This window comes from Oncorhynchus nerka, linkage group LG15 (assembly GCF_034236695.1).
Source record: "Oncorhynchus nerka isolate Pitt River linkage group LG15, Oner_Uvic_2.0, whole genome shotgun sequence".
Lineage (NCBI taxonomy): Eukaryota > Metazoa > Chordata > Actinopteri > Salmoniformes > Salmonidae > Oncorhynchus > Oncorhynchus nerka.
The window spans coordinates 67,606,877-67,629,802 of record NC_088410.1 but is presented as its reverse complement, the minus strand read 5'-3'; the positions used below and the strand labels follow the sequence as shown (position 1 = coordinate 67,629,802).

General features: G+C 42.6%; 1 pseudogene; it reads left to right on the top strand.

The window, feature by feature from the left end:
• The window catches only part of LOC115143714 (zinc finger protein 385A-like), an 83,723-nt pseudogene that overhangs the window by 25,838 nt on the left and 34,959 nt on the right, over positions 1 to 22,926 (top strand).

The window sequence follows — 22,926 nt, the reverse complement described above, 5'->3', positions numbered from 1 at the left end:
GCCTGTTTTCCCCATGTTGGTTGTGGGTGATTATTTTCCATGTCTGTGTTTGGCCTGGTATGGTTCTCAATCAGAGGCAGCTGTCGATCGTTGTCTCTGATTGAGAATCATACTTAGGTAGCCTGTTTTCCCCATGTTGGTTGTGGGTGATTATTTTCCGTCAGTGTTTGGCCTGGTATGGTTCTCAATCAGAGGCAGCTGTCGATCGTTGTCTCTGATTGAGAATCATACTTAGGTAGCCTGTTTTCCCCATGTTGGTTGTGGGTGATTATTTTCCATGTCTGTGTTTGCTCCATACGGGACTGTGGCGGTTTCCATTTATTCTCTTATTCTTTTGTTTTCTGTGTTTCTGTGATATTTCATTAAAATTGTATTATGGACACTTACCACGCTGCGCATTGGTCCGATCCTTCCTACTCCTCCTCAGAAGAGGAGTAGGAAAACTGTCACAATCCCATGTTTGTGACAATAAAACCTATATTTTCTTTTAACCTTTTTGTAATATTTGTTCTTGAAACTTTTTGGGGGATATTGTGTGTTGTGTTTACATTGTTCATTCTATTGTAACAGGTGTCCTTGGGTTTGGTTAAGGTGCTCCGTAAATAACACTGACAATCAGTCATCATTATTGTCATTGTCTGTCTCAGCTGGGTAAATTAAAGGTGCTCACTCACTGAAACACCATTCTGCACCATCATCATCATCACAATGCCCTCTGTAGCCTAACATCACATCTCGGCAGCCAATTTGTCACTGTGTGTCTGGGTGTGTGTGCGTGCATGAGTGATTGAGTGTGCACGTGAGTGCATATGCACGTGGGAGACAGAAAGAGACAGGTTAGATGTATGGATACGAGTACTTTGTACATGTGTAGTGTACTGTACTGTATGTATGTATGTATGTATGTATGTATGTATGTATGTATGTATGTATGTATGTAGGTATGTATGTATGTATGTATGTATGTCTAAAAAGCATTAGCAATTTCTGTAGAAGTAGGATGTTGTGTGGGAGAATATCAAATTTTAATTAATTAACCCTTTGACATGTACGAGCACACGTGTGTGTGTGATCGTTCTACAGTGGTCCCTGCAGCGGAGGCTTAAACCTGTGTGATTAGAACACTCCTGTGTGATTAGCACACTCCTGTGTGATTAGCACACTCCTGTGTGATTAGAACACTCCTGTGTGATTAGCACACTCCTGTGTGATTAGCACACTCCTGTGTGATTAGAACACTCCTGTGTGATTAGAACACTCCTGTGTGATTAGAACAGTCAGCGTTTTTGAGCTGGCTACACTGTTTTGTCACAGAAACATTTTGCACAAACACAGTCTTTACAACTATATGTCCTGGATGTGAGAAGTTCATGTTTGGATGCAGATGTTCAGACATTCACAGAAGTAGCAAACGCATAAAACAATTCTCATCCAAATCTAAAAATGTAGACTACATTAGTCCTAGCACTACCTGAGGTAAGAGTGAGTTAATACAAGCAGTCATATTTAGTTAACTCTCGGCTGACAGAAACCATAATATGAATTAGCTAATAGCAATTACTATTTACAATTTATCACATGAGGGGTGAGCTCACCAGTGAACTAAATTATTTAGTAAATCTCTTTCTAAATGTCGAAAGTAATCCGACAGTGGGTAGAGTTTGTGCCGCCGCCATGTTTGTTTATCCGCGTCAACCAAAGACGAGGTGACAAGATGAGTTGGGTCTGTTGAATTCAAAGGGGGTGTGTCGTCTACCATCATTTACTCTCCATCATTCACTTCCGTTAGTTTACTCGAAGATGAGTGAACCATCCCTTCACCTCGTTTGCTATAACATCAATAACATTGTTGACAACTGTAGCATTGTAGCTAAGCCTACCCTTTTTCTAACCTTAACTTTATTCTCTTAACCTCCTATGTTAATTAGCCTAACCTGCTGTGTTAGTTCTCCTAACCTACCACGTTAATTCACCTAACCTGCCACGTTAATTGTTCTAACCTGCTATGTAAACAAACCATCTGTGGGGACAAATCATCAGTATCACCACACTGGCACCCAATCACATCCCCCTGACACTCACTTGGAGCCATTCAGTGTTGTTGTTTATGTATGTAGCTAGTGGCCTAAGCTGTAGCATTAGCAATGTCTTTCAAAAGACAACTCACAAATGTGGAAATTTTAGGAAATTCAAGTCTGAGTGTGAAAGTGAGGAATTAGATGCTGACAGTGACAGTGGTGAGATGCTCTCCAGCCTTGTAGACTTTGAGAACCCTGAAAGTGAGAACCCCTTGTCAACCGACAAAGTCCCAGGTCCCTGTGAAGATGCTGGTGGTGATGGAGGCAGACCAACCGTGGGTGAAGTACGGAGGGTCTGAGGTAGCTGGAAAGCAAAGCAGCCGTTTCACCCCTCCTGGCCTTGCTGTTGGTTTTGATGAGTCCCAGTCTGGAGTGCAAAGCCCCTTGCCATTTCCATCTGAGGCAGAGTGCTTCAAGTGGTTTCTGACAGAGGAGCTGGTGGGAGACATAATGGAAGAGACCAATCATTATGCCTTGGAGCTACAGGAGAAATGAAAGCCACAGGGAAGGTGGTTCACCTGACGGGAGAGAGAAAGATCAAACCAGACCGTGTGGGGGCAGTGGATAAGGCGGACATGAATAACAGCTTTGTGGTATGCACTCAGAAAAGCACCAAGTGGTATAAGAATATATTTTTCCATCTGATCAACACTGCTGTCCTCAATGGCCACATAGTTCACCGCCAGCTAACAAGTGAAATCATTACTGAACAAGTTTTTTTTTAAATTGAACATACAGTTCACATACAAATCAAATACAGTTCCATAATGCAATTATGTTGACATTAGCTCACCCACCTCCCCACTACCTCATCATCCTCTCCACTCCCTTATCCGCCCCACTCCCTCTTCCAACAGTATGTAGTTAGCATACAACAGCTGTCTTCAATCTTCAGCAAGGAAGATGTCCAATTCCAGTTATGATGTCAAATTAGGTTCAATTATCTTTTTGTTTGGTTTCTGAAAGTACAAAATAAAGAGGAATTATTAGCAATTATATTACAAGATCAGGATAAAGTAATGAAACAATACTACAATGAAGTGACATAACTACACTGCTATAAAAATAACACGTCTCATTGACAACATGACAATTATGAATGATATAAGAAACAGTAACTGAAGGGCTCCACAAGGGCTCCACAAGGAGGCAGGGCAGAGCTATGCTAAACAGGCCAAATGAATACACAGGCCAATGCAATGGTCATGCTAAGGCCAGGGCAACGTCAAAGCATACAACACAAGCCAATAGTTCTCTGACACCATTAGCATTGCTTTACAGAACTTATAGAAGAATATAGCTATGTAAGCACAATTGAGTTTAACACCATAAAGGTTATGCAATTAGTACCTTGCGTGTCCGCGGTTATAAAGGAATACACACAGAACGCATTATGCTCCATACATTTCATTGTCACATGCCCCGAATACAACAGGTGTCGACCTTACAGTGAAATGCTTACTTACAAGCCCTTAACTAACAATGCAGTTTTGAGAAGAAATAAGTGTTAAGAGAGTATTTACTAAATAAACTGAAGTTAACAATAAATAAATACAAAATAAAAATTTGAAAATATTTAAAAAAATATATATATTTAAAGAGCAACAATAAAATAACACAATGTACATATGGTGTGGTACAGCAGAAATTACATATCACAATATACAGAAACTGCATTATGATAAGTTAATAAGGCAATTATTTTGATAGGAATGCACACCTGTACAATGTCATTATTAGTAAGAAAAACAACAATGAAGGCAAAGTGGGACCCAGAAGGAAAATGTGCCAGGGCGAAATTTTGGAAAGGTTCTGTTCTGACTGAGGATGTGCAAATGTCTGCATACGTGACCTGGGGAAACACTGGGGGAGTGCTTGGGCTCTCATTGAAGAGAGAAGTTTGTCCGGCTCATGTAGCTAATCCTCACCTTACAATAGCATAGCATGCCTCAAACGTAAATTGTCCGCCAATGTGAAATGTGCTACTTCTATGTGAATTAATGAGGAAGCAGAACGCATCTCATTTCAGACTGCTGTTTGAAAATAAAACTGTTATTTGAGAAAGTTTAAACATAGATAAATAGATAAATAGTGGGCAGCGTGCCTTGGTTTGAGGGAAGCACGGGTTAACTGCACTTTTGCTTAACAATCACTTTTTTAAAAAACCTTTATATTACCAGTTAGGCCTGTTGAGAACAAGCTCTCATTTACAACTGTGACCTGGCCAAGATAAAGCAAAGTAGTGCGACACAAAGACAACACAGAGTTACACATGGAATAAACAAACGTACAGTCAATAACACAATATAAAAGTCTATATACTGTACTGTGTGTGCAAATGCAGTACGATTAGGGAGGTAAGGAAATAAATAGGCCATAGTGGCGAAATAATTTCATTTTAGCAATTATACACTGGAGTGATAGATGTGCAGAAGATGAATGTGCAAATAGAAATACTGGGGTGCAAAGGAGCAAAAAAAAAGAACAATATGGGGATGAGGTAGTTTGGTGGGCTATTTGCAGATGGGCTATGTACAGGTGCAATGATCTGTAAGCTGCTCTGACAGCTGATGCTTAAAGTTAGTGAGGGAGATATGAGTCTCCAGCTTCAGTGATTTTTGCAGTTCATTCCAGTCATTGGCAGCAGAGAACTGGAAGGAAAGGCAGCCAAAGTAGGAATTAGCTTTGGGGGTGACCAGTGAAATATACCTGCTGGAGAGCATTCTACGGGTGGGTGCTGCTATGGTGACCAGTGAGCTGAGATAAGGCGGGGCTTTACCTAGCAAGGACTTATAGATGACCTGGAGCCAGTGGGTTTGGCGATGAATATGAAGCGAGGGCCAGCCAACGAGAGCATACAGGCCAGTGTTGGGTAGTGTATGGGGCTTTGGTGACAAAACGGATGGCACTGTGATAGACCGCATTACATCGCCGAAGTCAAGGATCGGTAGGATAGTCAGTTTCACGAGGGTGTGTTTGGCAGCATGAGGGAAGGATGCTTTGTTGCAAAATAGGAAGCAGATTCTAGATTTAATATTGGATTGGAGATGCTTAACGTGAGTCTAGAAGGAGAGTTTACAGTCTAACCAGACACCTAGGTATTTGTAGTTGTCCACAAATTCTAGGCCAGAACCGTCCAGAGTAGTGATGCTAGACAGGCGTGCAGGTGCTGGCAGCGATCGGTTGAAGAGCATGCATTTAGTTTTACTTGCATTTAAGAGCAGTTGGAGGCCACGGAAGGAGTGTTGTATGGCATTGAAGCTCATCTGGAGGTTAGTTAACACAGTGTCCAAAGAAGGGCCAGAAGTATACAGAATGGTGTCGTCTGCGTAGAGGTGGATCAGAGAATCACCAGCAGCAAGAGCGACATCATTGATGTATACAGAGAAGAGAGTCGGCCCGAGAATTGAGCCCTGTGGCACCCCCTTAGAGGCTGCCAGAGGTCCGGACAACAAGCCCTCCGATTTGACACACTGAACTCTGTCGTTGAAGTAGTTGGTGAACCCGGCGAGGCAGTCTTTTGAGTAATTTTGGAACAGTAGCCACGTTTTCATCCAACCTTTTTATGCAAGTAAAGTACATGTCGGATAAAACATGTCACGAAATCACACATTTGTCAGTAAACTTTCTAAATATCTCCAAAACAAAATAGGCTAGACAAGGTGGGATCTTTTTGTGTTTGTAAAATCAATTATACGAGAAATGGCTGTGGAAAACGTTTATGCTAAAATATTGATATAACAACCATCATATCGAAGCAAACTTGGAGTCAAGCGATGACATGTTGTGTGGTCCTCTCACTACGACTCGGGAAACCTTGCAGTTTTTTAGGCTACAGATAAAATAAGTTCCGATGAACTTCACAGCGTGGTGAAAGTGTAAGACGATTCTGGTGACATAATAATCGATGCTTGGCTGCCGTTTGACAAATAAAAATAATCTCACTTAGGCTATACCTGCACTGTATCTGTGAGCTGTTGGCTAGAGCGCACGTGCCAATACCAGAGTGTGCACATTCGCTATATGGGGACAAAACCATCAGTAGAGATGAGAATGTGATGGAAACCCGTTTAAGTAGTATTTCTTTTATGCAGTACATGGGAATTCATCAGCAACAAGTCAATTTGATGGATACATATCTCTGGTGGGAAAATGTGCATATTGTTTTTATGCAGATTTTAGAATATTCCCATGAAAATCTTTCACCAATTGGATTGAAACCTAGCTAGTAAGTGTATTCTGACATCACATGTGTAAAACAAGGTTAAACAGTGTCTTGTAAATAACTACAGAGGAGTCTGATGGGGCAGAGCATAGTTGTGTTCACCACTGGAGACATAATGGCTGCCACCATCACTGGACACACACACGCAGTCACACGCACAAGAAATGTAAAAAAATATATATTGAGAATCATTCAAAATTCAAGTCAACTAAATTAGTCAACTCACTCAAATTGTCTTAACCTATGAAATCAAATTCAATCAGCTAAAGACTACGTGTTTACTCAACTTAGAAATTCACAACCATGAAGTGAAATCTACTGAAGCAACATAACAGTTGTGCTGAATAAAAAAAATGTTTTTGGGGTGGGCAGCGCTCATTAGAAATATACCCAGCATTCTTTGCAACCGTACATTTTTTAAATTTACATTTTAGTCATTTAGCAGACTCTTTAATCCAGAGTGACGGATTACCAGGACATGTGCTCTGGGCATGTGCTGACCAACTGGCAGGTGTCTTCACTGACATTTTCAACATGTCCCTGATTAAGTCCGTAATACCAACATGTTTCAAGCAGACCACCATAGTCTCTGTGCCTAAGAACACAAAGGCAACCTGCCTAAATGACTTCAGACCCGTAGCACTCACGTCTGTAGCCATGAAGTGCTTTGAAAGGCTGGTAATGGTTCACATCAACACCATCATCCCAGAAACCCTAGACCCACTCCAATTTGCATACCGCCCAAACAGATCCACAGATGATGCAATCTCTATTGCACTCCACACTGCCCTTTCCCACCTGGACAAAAGGAACACTTATGTGATAATGCTATTCATTGACTACAGCTCAGCGTTCAACATCATAGTACCCTCAAAGCTCATCACTTAGCTAAGGATCCTGGGACAAAACACCTACCTCTGCAACTTGATCGTGGACTTCCTGACGGGGCACCCCCAGGTGATGAGGGTAGGTAGCAACACATCTGCCACGCTGATCCTCAACGCTGGAGCCCACCAGGGGTGCGTGCTCAGTCCCGTCCTGTACTCCCTGTTCACCCACGACTGCATGGCCGGGCATGAGTCCAACAGCATCCTTAAGTTTGCAGACGAGACAACAGTGGGAGGCCTGATCACCGACAACGACGAGACAGCCTATAGGGAGGAGGTCAGAGACATGGCCGGGTGGTGCCAGAATAACAACCTATCCCTCAATGTAACCAAGACTAAGGAGATCATTGTGGACTACAGAAAAAGGGGGACCGAGCACGCCCCCATTCTCATCGATGGGGCTGTAGTGGAGCAGGTTGAGAGCTTCAAGTTCCTTAGTGTCCACATCAACAACAAACTAGAATGGTCCAAACACACCAAGACAGTCGTGAAGAGGGCACGACAAAGCCTATTCCTCCTCAGGAAACTAAAAAGATTTGGCATGGGTCCTGAGATCCTCAATAGGTTCTACAGCTGCAACATCGAGAGCATCCTGACTGGTTGCATCACTGCCTGGTACGGCAATTGCTTGGCCTCTGACCGCAAGGCACTACAGAGGGTAGTGCGTACGGCCCAGTACATCACTGGGGCTAAGCTGCCTGCCATCCAGGACCTCTACACCAAGCCGTGTCAGAGGAAGGCATTAAAAATTGTCAAAGACCCCAGCCATCCCAGTCATAGACTGTTCTCTCTACTACCGCATGGCAAGCGGTACCGGAGTGCCAAGTCTAGGACAAAAAGGCTTCTCAACAGTTTTTACCCCCAAGCCATAAGACTCCTGAACAGGTAATCAAATGGCTACCCGGACTATTTGCATTGTGTTCCCCCCCCCCAACCCCTCTTTTTACGCTGCTGCTACTCTCTGTTTATCGTATGTGCATAGTCACTTTAACCATATCTACATGTACATACAACCTCAATCAGCCTGACTAACCAGTGTCTGTATGTAGCCTCGCTACTTTTATATCCTCACTAGTGTATATAGCCTATCTTTTTACTGTTGTTTTTATTTCTTTACTTACCTATTGTTCACCTAATACCTTTTAGGCAATATTGGTTAGAGCCTGTAAGTAAACATTTCACTGTTGTATTCAGCACACGTGACAAATCAACTTTGATTTGATTTGATTTGACCTAAGTCCGTGCCTTCAACAAAGGTAGATAAACAACCACATGTATAAAGTAACAAGTAAAACGTTTCAGTAACCGTTTTCTGAAAATGTCGTTGAAGTTAAAGTGGCCTGTTGGTGAAATGAAAAAGACAATTATTAAAACTAAAATAAAATGCATGAGCAAGAGACAGATGGGAGCATGATGTACGCTACTGAAAGCTCTATTATATCATGGTTAGGGTTGTTTAGTCAATATATAGTCTACTTAACTAGACAGTTAGCTTCATTGAAAATAGGGAAGCTAGCTATCTCTGCTTAAACTTAAACTGATTCAACTATAAGCAGTAGGTTATGCTGACAAATGGTGCAGTTGCCTTACCTATCTTGTATTAGTCAAAGTAAATGTGGTGTAAGTTGGAGAGCTTGACATTTTAAGTTGATAGAGCTTGAAAAAGCCCATGCAACTTTATGACTGGAAATAATATGTTGAAACAACAAATGTGTTTTTACAGTGAGCACTCAAACACACATTCAATGACATACCATATTTACATACACACACTCTCTGTAACACGCACACTGTCTGCAGACAGTGCAGAATTATATATTTTTTTAAGACTTCTTCTCACTTATACATTTCAAAATCCCTGACAGTTTCCCCAAACTCTAGCTCTAACACACACATTCTTCCCTACACACACAGAGTGCACTTGTCAAAGTTCCCAGCAAACTCTGAGGCAGCGTTTAAACCTGGCCACTGAGGTGCAGAGCATCTATCATTAAAGCCAGATGAAGGCTGAAGTGAACAATGTGTTCTCCCTCACCTCCTCTATGCCTCTCTCTCTCTCTCTCTCTGTGTGTGTGTGATGCTGAGCTCACCTTCTGAGGAAGAAGTAATAGATCATTATGTGAATGAGTGTCAGGCCTGTGAGGTTATATGACAGGAACACATTGTGCCCTGGTAGTTATTGTGTCTATTAAGAATTCACTTCTGATGGCGCTGTAATTATCATTTGGGACTGGAAGAGAGATAACGAGAGAACACACTCGGCTCTGACTGAATAAATCTGCCTAATTTAGGCATGTACTTATTTCAAATGACAACTATTGCAATTCATAAGTGTGTGTGTGTGTATGTGTGCCCTGTGTGTGTGTTTCTCTTATAAAGTTCCCATTCGCCCTCTGAAGAAGTCATTAATAACAAATGAGTCTGTGACTTTAGCTAATTACACTCCCCATAGATTCTAAATCAATATTTGTATTATGTGTGTGTAGGATGCTTGTGTGTGTGTGTGTGTGTGTGCTTGCACATGTTCTTGCAAGCTTGCATGTGTGTTGATATTTGTGTGTGTGTGTTTGCGTGCATGTGCATGGTTTTGTATATGCTTGTGTGTGTGTGTGTGTGTGTGTGTGTGTGTGTGTGTGTGTGTGTGTGTGTGTGTGTGTGTGTATGCATGCTTGTGTGTGTGTGTGTGTGTGTGTGTGTGTGTGTGTGTGTGTGTGTGTGTGTGTGTGTGTGTGTGTGTGTGTGTGTGTGTGTGTGCGTGTGTGTGTGTGTGTATGCATGCTTGTGTGTGTGTGTGTGTGTGTGTGTGTGTGTGTGTGTGTGTGTGTGTGCCCCCTGCGTAGGTCAAAATAGCTGCCTTTGGCTGGAGGGTAAGCTAAGCTGCAGTAAATACAATTTCAAGCCCAGGTCAATCCTTCACAGTGGCAGAATGCGACACAGAGAGAGGAGCATCTTTCCCCTGCATAAAAACATTAGCACTGTGGTTCTGTGAATGACATGCCATACAGTAGAGAACATTTACACAACATTTACACAACTGAACCTATAATGTATGATTATAAAATGAGAGTCTCAATATATGTGATGATGTGACAAGCTTTTGCAAAAAGAAGACTTTCCTGGGCAGCATTTTGGCTGCAGAGCAACAGAGGATTAAATAACAATCCATCTCTGTAACTGATGCGGTGTGCGATTGATTGCCCTGATAATAATTGTAATCATTTATCTTCCCGAATTGCTGTCAGTGCAGAGTAAGTCACCTTGTCACCTCACAATGGCCAGAACAAATCCAGCAGATCCAGTGGATAAGGGATCTGCAGTTGGGCCAGAATTGTCTTATGCTACAGTTTCATCCCAGCCCTCCCCTCCTGGCTGCCAGCTCTCTGGCAGCAGTTAAACTGCCTTTTGTCAGGAGCTTCTGGTTAATCCAGTACAGTAGCTAGCTAGCTTGTCTCTCAGCCGGCTGTGCAACAGCAGCCCCATTGACATGCAGATGTAGCAGAGTGGCATCATCATGTGTTTAGCCTAGTGTTAAACTAATCCACAGTGTGTGGGTGTGAGTGTGTGTGCGTGTGAAGCGTTGGCCTCAATGCAGTGGTTTTATATGGACCCTGCGGCGTTGCCTCTTATCAGGTTTTCATTGGGGGAGGTGGTGGCAAGATAACACATCAGTAGAAGCCCTGGTTCCTCTGAGCGGAGTGAGATCGAGACAGAGATAGAGATAGAGACAGGCAGGGAATACTGAGAGGCTCCACTACATCACTGACTTTGACATTACCTCTGTGATCATTAAGTCTGAATTGGGTAAATGAATTGCCAATTTCAGCAGCCTTAGGCACAGCTGGGTATGTGCATGGGGGTGGGGGGCTGGGTGGCGGTGTGTGTGTGTGTGTGTGTGTGTGTGTGTGTGTGTGTGTGTGTGTGTGTGTGTGTGTGTGTGTGTGTCCGTATATCTGTGAGCCATGTGCTCTTGCTAGACTGTTGGGGGTGACTGGGAATTCATGGAGGGCAGACATTGTGTCAAGGTCAAACCAATACATATACATTAACATTACCATAAGCAGTAATGCAGCACTCCTATAATGATATATTTACTTGTATATAATTTCTATAGGTAAAAAAAAATCATATATATTTTATATACACTACCGTTCAAAAGTTTGGGGTCACTTAGAAATGTCCTTGTTTTTGAAGGAAAAGCACATTTTTTTTGTCCATTAAAATAACATCAAATTGATCAGAAATACAGTGTAGACATTGATAATGTTCTAAATGGCTATTGGAAATGACTGATTTTTAATGGAATATCTACAAAGGAGTACAAAGGCCCATTATCAGCAACCATCACTTTTGTGTTCCAATGGCACTTTGTGTTAGCTAATCCAAGTTTATCATTTTAAAAGGCTAATTGATCATTAGAAAACCCTTTCGCAATTATGCAATTATGAAAACTGTTGTTCTGATTAAAGAAGCTATAAAACGGACCTTTTCAGACTAGTTGAGTATCTGCAGCATCAGCATTTGTGGATTTGATTACAGGCTCAAAATGGCCAGAAACAAAGTTCTTGTTCTGAGAAATTAAGGCTATTCCATACGAGAAATTGCCAAGAAATTGAAGATCTCATACAATGCTGTGTACTACTCCCTTCACAGAACAGCGCAAACTGTCTCTAACCAGTTAGAGAAGAGGAGTGGGAGGCCCCGGTGCACAACTGAGCAAGAGGACAAGTACATAGTTTATAATGTAATTTTAAAGGCTAATAAGGCTGGTGAAACCCTTCATAGATGGTTGAGTGTCGAGTTTGAGAAACAGACGCCTCACAAGTTCTCAATTGGCAGCTTCATTAAATAGTACCCACAAAACACCAGTCAACAGTGAAGTCAACAGTGAAGAGTCGACTCCGGGATGCTGGCCTTCTAGGCAGAGTTGCATAGAAAAAGCCATATCTCAGACTGGCCAATAAAGATTCAAAATTAAGTTGGGCAAAATAACACAAACACAGAGGAACTCTGCCTAGAAGGCCAGCCTCCACAGTGGATATTAACATGATAATGTATTCACAGCTCAGCTGTTATTACAGACAAAGAGTTAAAGTGTCTGCTAAATTGTCAAATCAGATTTCTTGTGTGACAGTACAACATTATCTCAAGGTTCACTGTCTTCATCAACTCATCAATTCATTATACCAGAATGATGTTTGTATGGTAGGGAGAAAGTATTGGTGGAGGAGGAGGTAAAAATATCAATCCACATGTCAACCTACACACAGTCTTTCCCTCCGTCTCATAATCTCTCTCACTTCATCTCATTTCCTGCATCTCTCTCTCCCTCCATCTCTTTCTCTCTCCTTCTCTATCTCCATGTCTCTCTCCCTCCATCTCTTTCTCTCTCCTTCTCTATCTCCGTGTCTCTCTCCCTCCATCTCTTTCTCTCTCCTTCTCTATCTCCATGTCTCTCTCCCTCCATCTCTTTCTCTTCTCCTTCTCTATCTCCATGTCTCTCTCCCTCCATCTCTTTCTCTCTCCTTCTCTATCTCCATCTCTCTCTCCCTCCATCTCTCTCTCTCCTTCTCTATCTCCATGTCTCTCTCCCTCCATCTCTTTCTCTCTCCTTCTCTATCTCCATGTCTCTCTCCCTCCATCTCTTTCTCTCTCCATCTCTCTCTCCCTCCATCTCTCTCTCTCCTTCTCTATCTCCATGTCTCTCTCCCTCCATCTCTTTCTCTCTCCTTCTCTATCTCCATCTCTCTCTCCCTCCATCTCTCTCTCTCCTTCTCTATCTCCATGTCTCTCTCCCTCCATCTCTTTCTCTCTCCTTCTCTATCCCCATGTCTCTCTCCCTCCATCTCTTTCTCTCTCCTTCTCTATCTCCATCTCTCTCTCCCTCCATCTCTTTCTCTCTCCTTCTCTATCTCCATGTCTCTCTCCCTCCATCTCTTTCTCTCTCCTTCTCTATCTCCATGTCTCTCTCCCTCCATCTCTTTCTCTCTCCTTCTCTATCTCCATGTCTCTCTCCCTCCATCTCTTTCTCTTCTCCGTCTCTATCTCCATGTCTCTCTCCCTCCATCTCTTTCTCTCTCCTTCTCTATCTCCATGTCTCTCTCCCTCCATCTCTCTCTCTCCTTCTCTATCTCCATGTCTCTCTCCCTCCATCTCTTTCTCTTCTCCTTCTCTATCTCCATGTCTCTCTCCCTCCATCTCTTTCTCTCTCCTTCTCTATCTCCATGTCTCTCTCCCTCCATCTCTTTCTCTCTCCTTCTCTATCTCCATCTCTCTCTCCCTCCATCTCTCTCTCTCCTTCTCTATCTCCATGTCTCTCTCCCTCCATCTCTTTCTCTCTCCTTCTCTATCTCCATGTCTCTCTCCCTCCATCTCTTTCTCTCTCCTTCTCTATCTCCATGTCTCTCTCCCTCAATCTCTTTCTCTCCTTCTCTATCTCCATGTCTCTCTCCCTCCATCTCTTTCTCTCTCCTTCTCTATCTCCATGTCTCTCTCCCTCCATCTCTTTCTCTCTCCTTCTCTATCTCCATCTCTCTCTCCCTCCATCTCTCTCTCTCCTTCTCTATCTCCATGTCTCTCTCCCTCCATCTCTTTCTCTCTCCTTCTCTATCTCCATGTCTCTCTCCCTCCATCTCTTTCTCTCTCCTTCTCTATCTCCATGTCTCTCTCCCTCAATCTCTTTCTCTCCTTCTCTATCTCCATGTCTCTCTCCCTCCATCTCTTTCTCTCTCCTTCTCTATCTCCATGTCTCTCTCCCTCCATCTCTTTCTCTCTCCTTCTCTATCTCCATGTCTCTCTCCCTCCATCTCTTTATCTTTTTCTTCTCTATCTCCATCTCTCTCTCCCTCCATCTCTCTCTCTCCTTCTCTATCTCCATGTCTCTCTCCCTCCATCTCTTTCTCTTCTCCTTCTCTATCTCCATCTCTCTCCCTCCATCTCTCTCTCTCCTTCTCTATCTCCATGTCTCTCTCCCTCCATCTCTTTCTCTTCTCCTTCTCTATCTCCATGTCTCTCTCCCTCAATCTCTTTCTCTCCTTCTCTATCTCCATGTCTCTCTCCCTCCATCTCTTTCTCTCTCCTTCTCTATCTCCATGTCTCTCTCCCTCCATCTCTTTCTCTCTCCTTCTCTATCTCCATGTCTCTCTCCCTCCATCTCTTTCTCTCTCCTTCTCTATCTCCATGTCTCTCTCACTCCATCTCTTTCTCTCTCCTTCTCTATCTCCATGTCTCTCTCCCTCCATCTCTTTCTCTCTCCTTCTCTATCTCCATGTCTCTCTCCCTCCATCTCTTTCTCTCTCCTTCTCTATCTCCATGTCTCTCTCCCTCCATCTCTTTCTCTCTCCTTCTCTATCTCCATGTCTCTCTCCTCCATCTCTCTCCCAACCCCTGTACAATCCAATAAGCTATTACGCTACCATTGATCTTCTCCTCAGCCAGACATTTGCATTTGGGGCAGAAAAGTGATAAGCAGAGGGGATAGGGGAGGACAGACAGAACAGGGCTGTCTTAAAGGAGAGAAGGAGAGAGAGATGGAGATTTATAGAGTTTGGCAGGAGTTTAACACTTTAGCACCACTCCGACCGTGTCAGATCAATGCTGTCTCTCTCCTTTGTCGCTGGAAAAGTGTGTGTGTGTGTGTGTGTGTGTGTGTGTGTGTGTTTACTGATCTGATGCCATTGTAAATCACTCAGTAAGACAGTAAGACAGGATGGAAGGCTGTGCTGCTGTCCAGCCACTGTCTGCTTGGCTCAGACTGCATCTTTCAGGTAGATGCAGGATATCATGCCCAGCAAATGATCACGTGTTAAATCAACACCGCCAGTGTTAAATTTAACACTGGGCCAGTGTCTATATGGGTCCACACTTTTGAGTGTTAAATGAACACCTAGCTTAGTGCTGACGTTGTTATACTTTATCAGTGTTAGGGAATTAACACGTTCATTGTTACGCAATAACATCTTATATTGTATTTCTAACCATTACACCAAGAGGTATCTCTTGACAAGGCCACTCAGTGTTGAGTTAAGGACAATACAACAATATTTACAAGTCTTTATTGCCACATGCCCTTATGTAAGCATTTACAAAGACTTCAGAATTGGCAGCCAACATGCTCAAATTGTAATTAACATAACCATAGACCCCTTAAACTGGTACAACACTTCCAGTCACAGGTGGCCAAAAATAAATATTTGAACGCCACGCACCCACTAACGAATCGAATATAATTTCCCAGTGTGCGTTGCCTTTTCGAGTGATTTGCAGTTACCACCCATGACTGTATTTGTTATTGACAGAGACATGGCTGTTGAATTCGTTTCAGTCCTGTGGACTTTACCAAGTGTTCCTGCTGTAGGTGAATGTTATTATTCAAATTAAACTGTTTATGACAATACTTTACATATATCATAAGGCTTTACTTTGATGGCCAAGTTTTACCCTAACCCAATGGTGTTAGGCACCTCCTGGTTTACAGGCCACATCAGGCCTGCAAGTCACATTATACTGGCTTACAAAGTGATGTGTAATTCCTATTAGAATCTAGCCAGAGTTAGGACATCCAATAATTGGAATTTTTATTCACCCGCAACCTGCATTCACAATTACTGTCAGGGTTTGGAGACTGCCATTAAAAAAATCAACACTAGTTAACACTGGCCAATTTGCTGTTTATGTCTATATGTCTATGTGTTCATGCACTAGTACTGTATGGGTGTAATATGTTTTTATGTGTAATGTGTTACATGTATATGTAATGAGCCTGTTGAGTAAATGTATGTTCATGATATAGTAGCACATGGTTTGACCTCTAGATATTAATACCATGTAACCTGAAATGATGGTTTGCCAATGCACACTGAGGCAGAACAGTACAGAAGCACGAGAAGTGAATAGTGAGTTGAGATAAGAGAAGCGAAACAGAGGGTTCTAGTATCATGAAGTCATTTCATCCACTTCTTTGATGATGTCATTAATCCCTACACCGCATCATCATCTCCTTCAGTCCTCTTTTCTCTCATTCTCCCACTTCCCTCTGTGAGAATGGTGGTGTTTATGGTAGGTGTGTAGTTACAGATGGTTCTGAAACAAGTCAGAGGTAGTAACAGACAATTCTTGACTGTGGTCAGTTTAGGAGAGGTGATGACGACCATCATGTGAGCTGCCGACCCCCCCATCCTTCTCTCTCTCTCTCCCCCTTTCCATCATATTTTCTTTCTTACTTTTCCAGGAGATCTGTCTCTCTCTGTTTCCCTCCCTCACTACAGAGACTTGGAGGCATGTCAGGACCAGCAGCCACACAGACCGGTTGCAGCTGAGCTTAAGCTGTGACAGCCTTTTAGCTTCTGGAGAGAGAGAGAGAGAGAGAGAGAGAGAGAGAGAGAGAGAGACGGCTCATTGAAGATCCTCTTCAAGTCTCTCCTATTCAAAGGATCTTCCTCTCTCACAACTAAAATAGCTCCTGCTCATAGCGTTTCGGATTTGGAACCAGTTTTTCAAATGTAGCAAATTTTTAGTAGCTACAGTCACAATGGCACCTGCAATAAAAGGCAACAATGAAAGATGATCCTAAAAAAACTAAACAAATTCTGATTGTACACTAAAAAGAGGGATAATGGTGGAGAGGAATGAAGAGGGAGGGAGGGAGGGAGGGAATAGGAATGCCAGCAGGAGAGTCATGGAGTAAGGGAGGGTAGAGGGTTACAGAGCACAGAGGCAGAAAAAAGAGAGTTTGAAATGGGGAGAGGAAGCGGTGCACAGAGTGAGGGATGGAGAGAGGAATACGGGGGAGCTAGGTTGATATCTGCAGCGCTCCAGCTGTGAGCTTAGCCTCCCCCGTCACAGTAGACTCAAGTGCAAGCTTTCACCACTGCTTAACCGCCAGAGAGAACGCAGGGGGAGGGAGGGATGGATAGAGAGAAGGTTTGAGGGAGAGAGAGCACAGGAGAAGAGAAGGGGAGAGGAAAGGGATGATGCAGAGTGGATGTCTGTGTTTATTCTGTCTCTCAGAGGAGCTGGGCTCAGAGGGAATGGCTGATTAGAGGAGAGGTGGATGTCAAGTGTAGAGCTAGTCTTTACCCCCCCATCTCTCTCTCTCTCTTTCTTTCTCATTGTCCCTCTTTCACTCTCAATCTAGTCTCTAGGTGTCTGTCTTTGTGTGTGTGTGTGTGTGTGTGTGTGTGTGTGTGTGTGTGTGTGTGTGTGTGTGTGTGTGTGTGTGTGTGTGTGTGTGTGTGTGTGTGTGTGTGTGTGTGTGTGTGTGTGTGTGTGTGTGTGTGTGTGTGTGTGTGTGTGTGTGTGCCTTTTACACTACAGATCATCACCCCAGTACCAAACTGCTGACATCACTTTGTCTCATGAAGTGAAGGAGTACATTCTGTTACATTGGCAAACAGTAGAAAAATACCACTGACTGTTTAGATATATTCTGAATAAACCATCTCTCTCCCTCTGTCTGTCTCTCTCCAGGCAGCATGAACCGTCCGGGGGCGGTCCCTGCCTTCCTCAGGACCCCCACGGTGATCCCGCCCCCGCTGGACATGAAGCAGTACCTGCAGTTCCCCATGGACACAGCTCTACCACAACACAGCATGGGCCTGTTCCACAACTTCAACACCAACAGTTACTCAACAGTGAGTAAACGGACTCCACACACACATGCAGGCACGCACCACACGCGCAGGCACGCAGGCACGCAGACACACACACACACACACACACACACACACACACACACACACACACACACACACACACACACACACACACACACACACACACACACACACACACACACACACACACACACACACACACACACACACCTCATACTAACACATCATAGACACAGACTAACACAGCATACACACACATGTAGACTCCCCATCCCCCTCTTTTACAACTTCAGCACTGTGGTTGAGTGGACAGCAGCAGGCAGGCACACATACACAGGGTCACCTCTCCACTTGGCCGGGTTCCCAAGAGCACGCAAATAAAGCATACACAATGAGTTTCCACCCTGACTGTATATTCAGAGGTCATACACTCTGTCCGTGTGTGTTGCCAACTTCATATTCTGCCTTATGCAGTACATTGTGAATAGTCAATGCTATCTATCTAATGGAGTGTCACTGACTAGTCAGACCAAGGGGAAGATTTCACACATCAACCCTAATGTCTCAACACATCAAACAGATCAGCATTCCACAGAACATCCAGCTGCATGGTTGTTTCAATGTGTGTGTTTCCATTGAAAAGCATATACACAAAAACAGTCATATTCAAAACAACATGGTCATGTTCACAACAACACAGGACAGAATGCAGCAGAGAGATATGGTAAATGACTAGCCTATAACTTGAAATATACCACTAGTGCAGTCTTGATGCAGGCTGTCTGACAGAATATTATGGTGCAGTCTTGTACCTCTAGCACTCTGTCTGACAGACTATTAATCGTAATTGGCTTTGGTTTCACATAATATTCCTGGATAGAGGACAGTGGGATGAACGTGCCTGTCATTTAGAGGTGTCTTCTCATGAATGAAGACAGGGGATGTATTCTAATGAAGTGGTGTGGTTTTATTGGATGACCCTCAATAATCAGCAGACAAGTGATTACAACTCCCTGTGGCAGCATGAGGCTCTGCATATACACAAAATGCCCAGGCAAGCGTTTTACTGCAATACAATAAGTTATGGCTAATCAATTTTATAAGTGTCACTGCCAGTGTTCCACATAGTCAGCGTTTTTAGACAAGGCCCCATTCAGTTCATTTCCAGATTGGGTTTCAAGTGAAGGTCAGCGACAAACAGTGGTGCACACGCACGCGTGAGAACGGCACACACACAGATGGGCACACACACACACTTTCACGCACACACACATACACATGCAGCAGACCTTCCCATAAACTAAGTTTCCATCCAATCATTTTATGCACGTAAAGTTCATCCGATAAAAATGTAATGGAAACAGCAAATTTGTCGGTAACCTTCCAAATGTCGACAAAACCAAATACGCTAGACAAGGTGGAATCGTTTTGTGTCTGTAAAATTAATTACGTCAGAAATGGCGGTGGAAACGCTATTATGTCCAAATGTTGATATAATAACCATCATATGGAAGTAAAGTTGGAGTCAAGCGATGACATGTTGTGTGGTCCCTCCCACTACGATTCAGGAAGGAACTTCACAGGCTGGTGAAAGTGCAAGGTGATGAGCTTGATGCTCCTTTCCAATAAAAATCAAGGGTCTTATTATTCTGATGACATGATGATTACTTGGTGTTACCGTAGATTGTAAACTCTCAAGGTCAAAACATAGAAGGTGGGTTTCACCAACATGGTTTAAATTAATCTAGGATTAGAGCTAATCTAGGTTTGTAAATCTAGGTTTTAAATTAATCAGAGATGTGTTGCTCCACTTCATTTTAAATCTGGATCAGTAAATCTATGATTAACGGTTTTAAACTATGATTAGTTTACATTTACATTTACATTTAAGTAATTTAGCAGACGCTCTTATCCAGAGCGACTTACAAATTGTGACATGTTACACCAAGATATGATGTATTTTGTGAGTTGAAACAGTAGCTAGCCTACTTGACAAATGAGGCCACAAAGTTGCTACTACTGAACTACTGAAAGGTTCTTATGGGTTGGCGGATTTGAAATAAAATCTGTAATTTGCCAGTACTAGACAGAAAACGAATTGGTTAGCTAACATTAGCTACTGTAGCTAGCTAGTTTATAAACCGAGCTAGCTAACATACACTATTATTTATTATTGTCATTACTTAAGGTTATTTAGACATGTATTATTTGTCCGCTAGCCACCTCATCATAGCATGTCAAAGAAGTTCAAAATTCTTCATTTATGAAAATAAACTATTGTTGGAGCTGATGGAGGAATTTAGTAATGTACTGGAGGATAAAAAGACAGACAAAACGACTGTCAAAAAGAGGGAAAGACCTGGGCCATTTTATGCGACAAATGCAATAGATCTACATGGATTAAATAGAAGAGGGACCCAAATTGGATGAAAGCGTGCTGGATTTTTTATTACAGTAAGAAAAAGCCAAAAAGGATGTGGCAGAGGAGAGGCGGGGGCTATTTCAGACCAGAGCCGGGGGGGGCCTCCGTCCAAAGGAATTGATCCTGTCTCCCAGAAGATATGCGAGATGATTCCCCAGCAATTTGCCCCTCTCCATAACCCCAATGATGACGACGGACAACTTGACCCACCAATATTTAGTAAGCATCAATAACTGGTAAATATCAATGCCTATAATGCACGTTAAAACTAATGTTAATGCTACTTCACCACAATGTTAACGTTATCAGCCCGTTACAGCATGTTGCATAACATCATCATTCGTACCAAGGCTGGGCATATCATAAGCCCCAATTCAATTGTTGTACAAAATGGGCACGTAAATAGCCTACTAATAATGAGTTAATTATCATAAAACTCAACAGGATTCAACCTGTATCTAATTATTCTCTGAGGACCTCGTTTTGGTCTCTCCACAGTAGATGTGCTGCCATTTTATCAGTTCAACCACCTCAAGTGACAGTTTAGAATTCATCTCCAATCTAAGTTTATATATTTTTTAATTAATTGAACAACAGGCTTAAAATTAATCTAGGTTTAAAGTGAAAACTAAACTTAGATTACAGGAATGATTTCATTTAACTAGGATTAATTTAAAACTAGGTTTAAAATTTGGTGCAACAAGATGAATAGATCAACCTTGATTTAACCCAGTTTAAGAGTTCATCCATGTTGGTGCACCCCCCCCCATAGATTGAATGGTTGTAAAGATGGGTAGAGGTCTGTAAGTAATAAAGAGATGCTCTGCTTTTTTGACACCACTCCACCAATCTCTAGTTTTGATCTTGATTATTCTCCAGTCATATGGTCAAGTGCTGCAAAGAAAGACCTAGTTAAGCTACAGCTGGTTGAGAACAAAGCGGAGCGTCTTGTTCTTCGTTGTAATCAGAGGGCTAATTTGAATTCTATGCATGCCAGTCTCTCTTGGTTAAGGGTTGAGGAAAGACTGACTGCGTCATTTCCTATTTTTATACAAAACATTAATGTGTTGGAAATTCAAAGTTGTTTGCATAGTCAACGTACACACAACACTGACACACACACACCTACCCCACCAGACATGCCACCAGGGGTCTTTTAACAGTCCCCAGGTCCAGAACAAATTCAAGGAAATGTACAGTACAGTATTATACAGAGCCATGAGTGCATGGAACTCCCTTCCATCTTATATGGCAAAAAGCAAGTGAACAGCAAACCTGGTTTCAAAAAACAATTAAAGCAACACCTCACGGCACAATGCCTCTCCCCCATGTGATCTACTTGTTCTTTGTATGTACTGACATGCATGTGTAACTGATAGATGCACACACACACACACACACACACACACACACACACACACACATGCGCGCACGCGCACACACACATGCGCGCACGCGCACACACACACACACACACACACACACACACACACACACACACACACACACACACACACACACACACACACACACACACACACACACACACACACACACACACACGTTAATGGTTTTAAATGCATTTATATTTTAAGTATTTTGTCTGTAATGTCTTTTTCGTTACATGTCGGACCCCAGTACGACTGGCTATCGCCATTGGCATCGGCTAATGGGGATCCTGATAAATCTAATGCTTGGCTGCCGTTTGACAAATGAAAATAATCTTTCTCTTTTTATTCGAGTTTTTCATAATAATCTCATCATGTAGGCTATACCCACACTGCAGTCTGACTACGAGCTGTTGGCTAGAGGCTCATGTGCCAATACCAGAGTGGACACATTCGCTATTAAAGCAAAAAAATGTGTGACAAACCCATCAGTAGAGTTGAAAATGCAATGGAAACCCATTTAACTTGTCTTGTTTATTCGGTACATGGGGATTAAACCACAAAATGTATTTTATTTGCACTACGTCATCACGTACAGCCTTTATCCGCATCCAGTCAATTTTATGGAAACACATCTGTGGTGGGAACATGTGCATATTGTTTGTATTGGGCTTTTACAATATTTGCATAAAAATGTGTTGTCAATTGGATGGAAACCTAGCTAGTGAGACTGAGTATGACAGAACATATTTACCCTGATAACCTCTAGAGGGTGCTAAAACAGAGGCTGAAAGTACACTTTCAGTAAACTACACAGACATTGATAAGTAATGTATGAGATTGAGAGAACCACTAAAGTTTCCTAGTGACATTCTGATGAGGACCTGATATTGTGACGGTCTGTGTTTAAACTCCACCTTGGGTCGTTGGACAAGCCTATTCAGAAATGAATCTAGTATGGGTAGCTGAGAAGGAAGAAGCTTAATCTTTCCCCAGTTGCCTCAGCTATAAAAAATAAAAAAATTCAACTACCTCGTACCCCTGCACACTGAGTTAGGTCTGGTACTCCTTGTATATACAGTGCATTCGGAAAGTATTCAGATAGGGGTTGCTCAGCTCGGACACCAATAACATAGTCAAAAAAGGGGAACTGTAGCCAACATAACCTTCACTCCAAATCAAAACTTCAAATCTACAACCTGATTTTAGACAAAATTACCTGGAGCAATACCTACTACCAAACCAACGACCAGCAAAAGAAACAGAAACCTGAAAACACTATTCAACCTGAAACTGAGTGAGTAATGTTTAGTCTG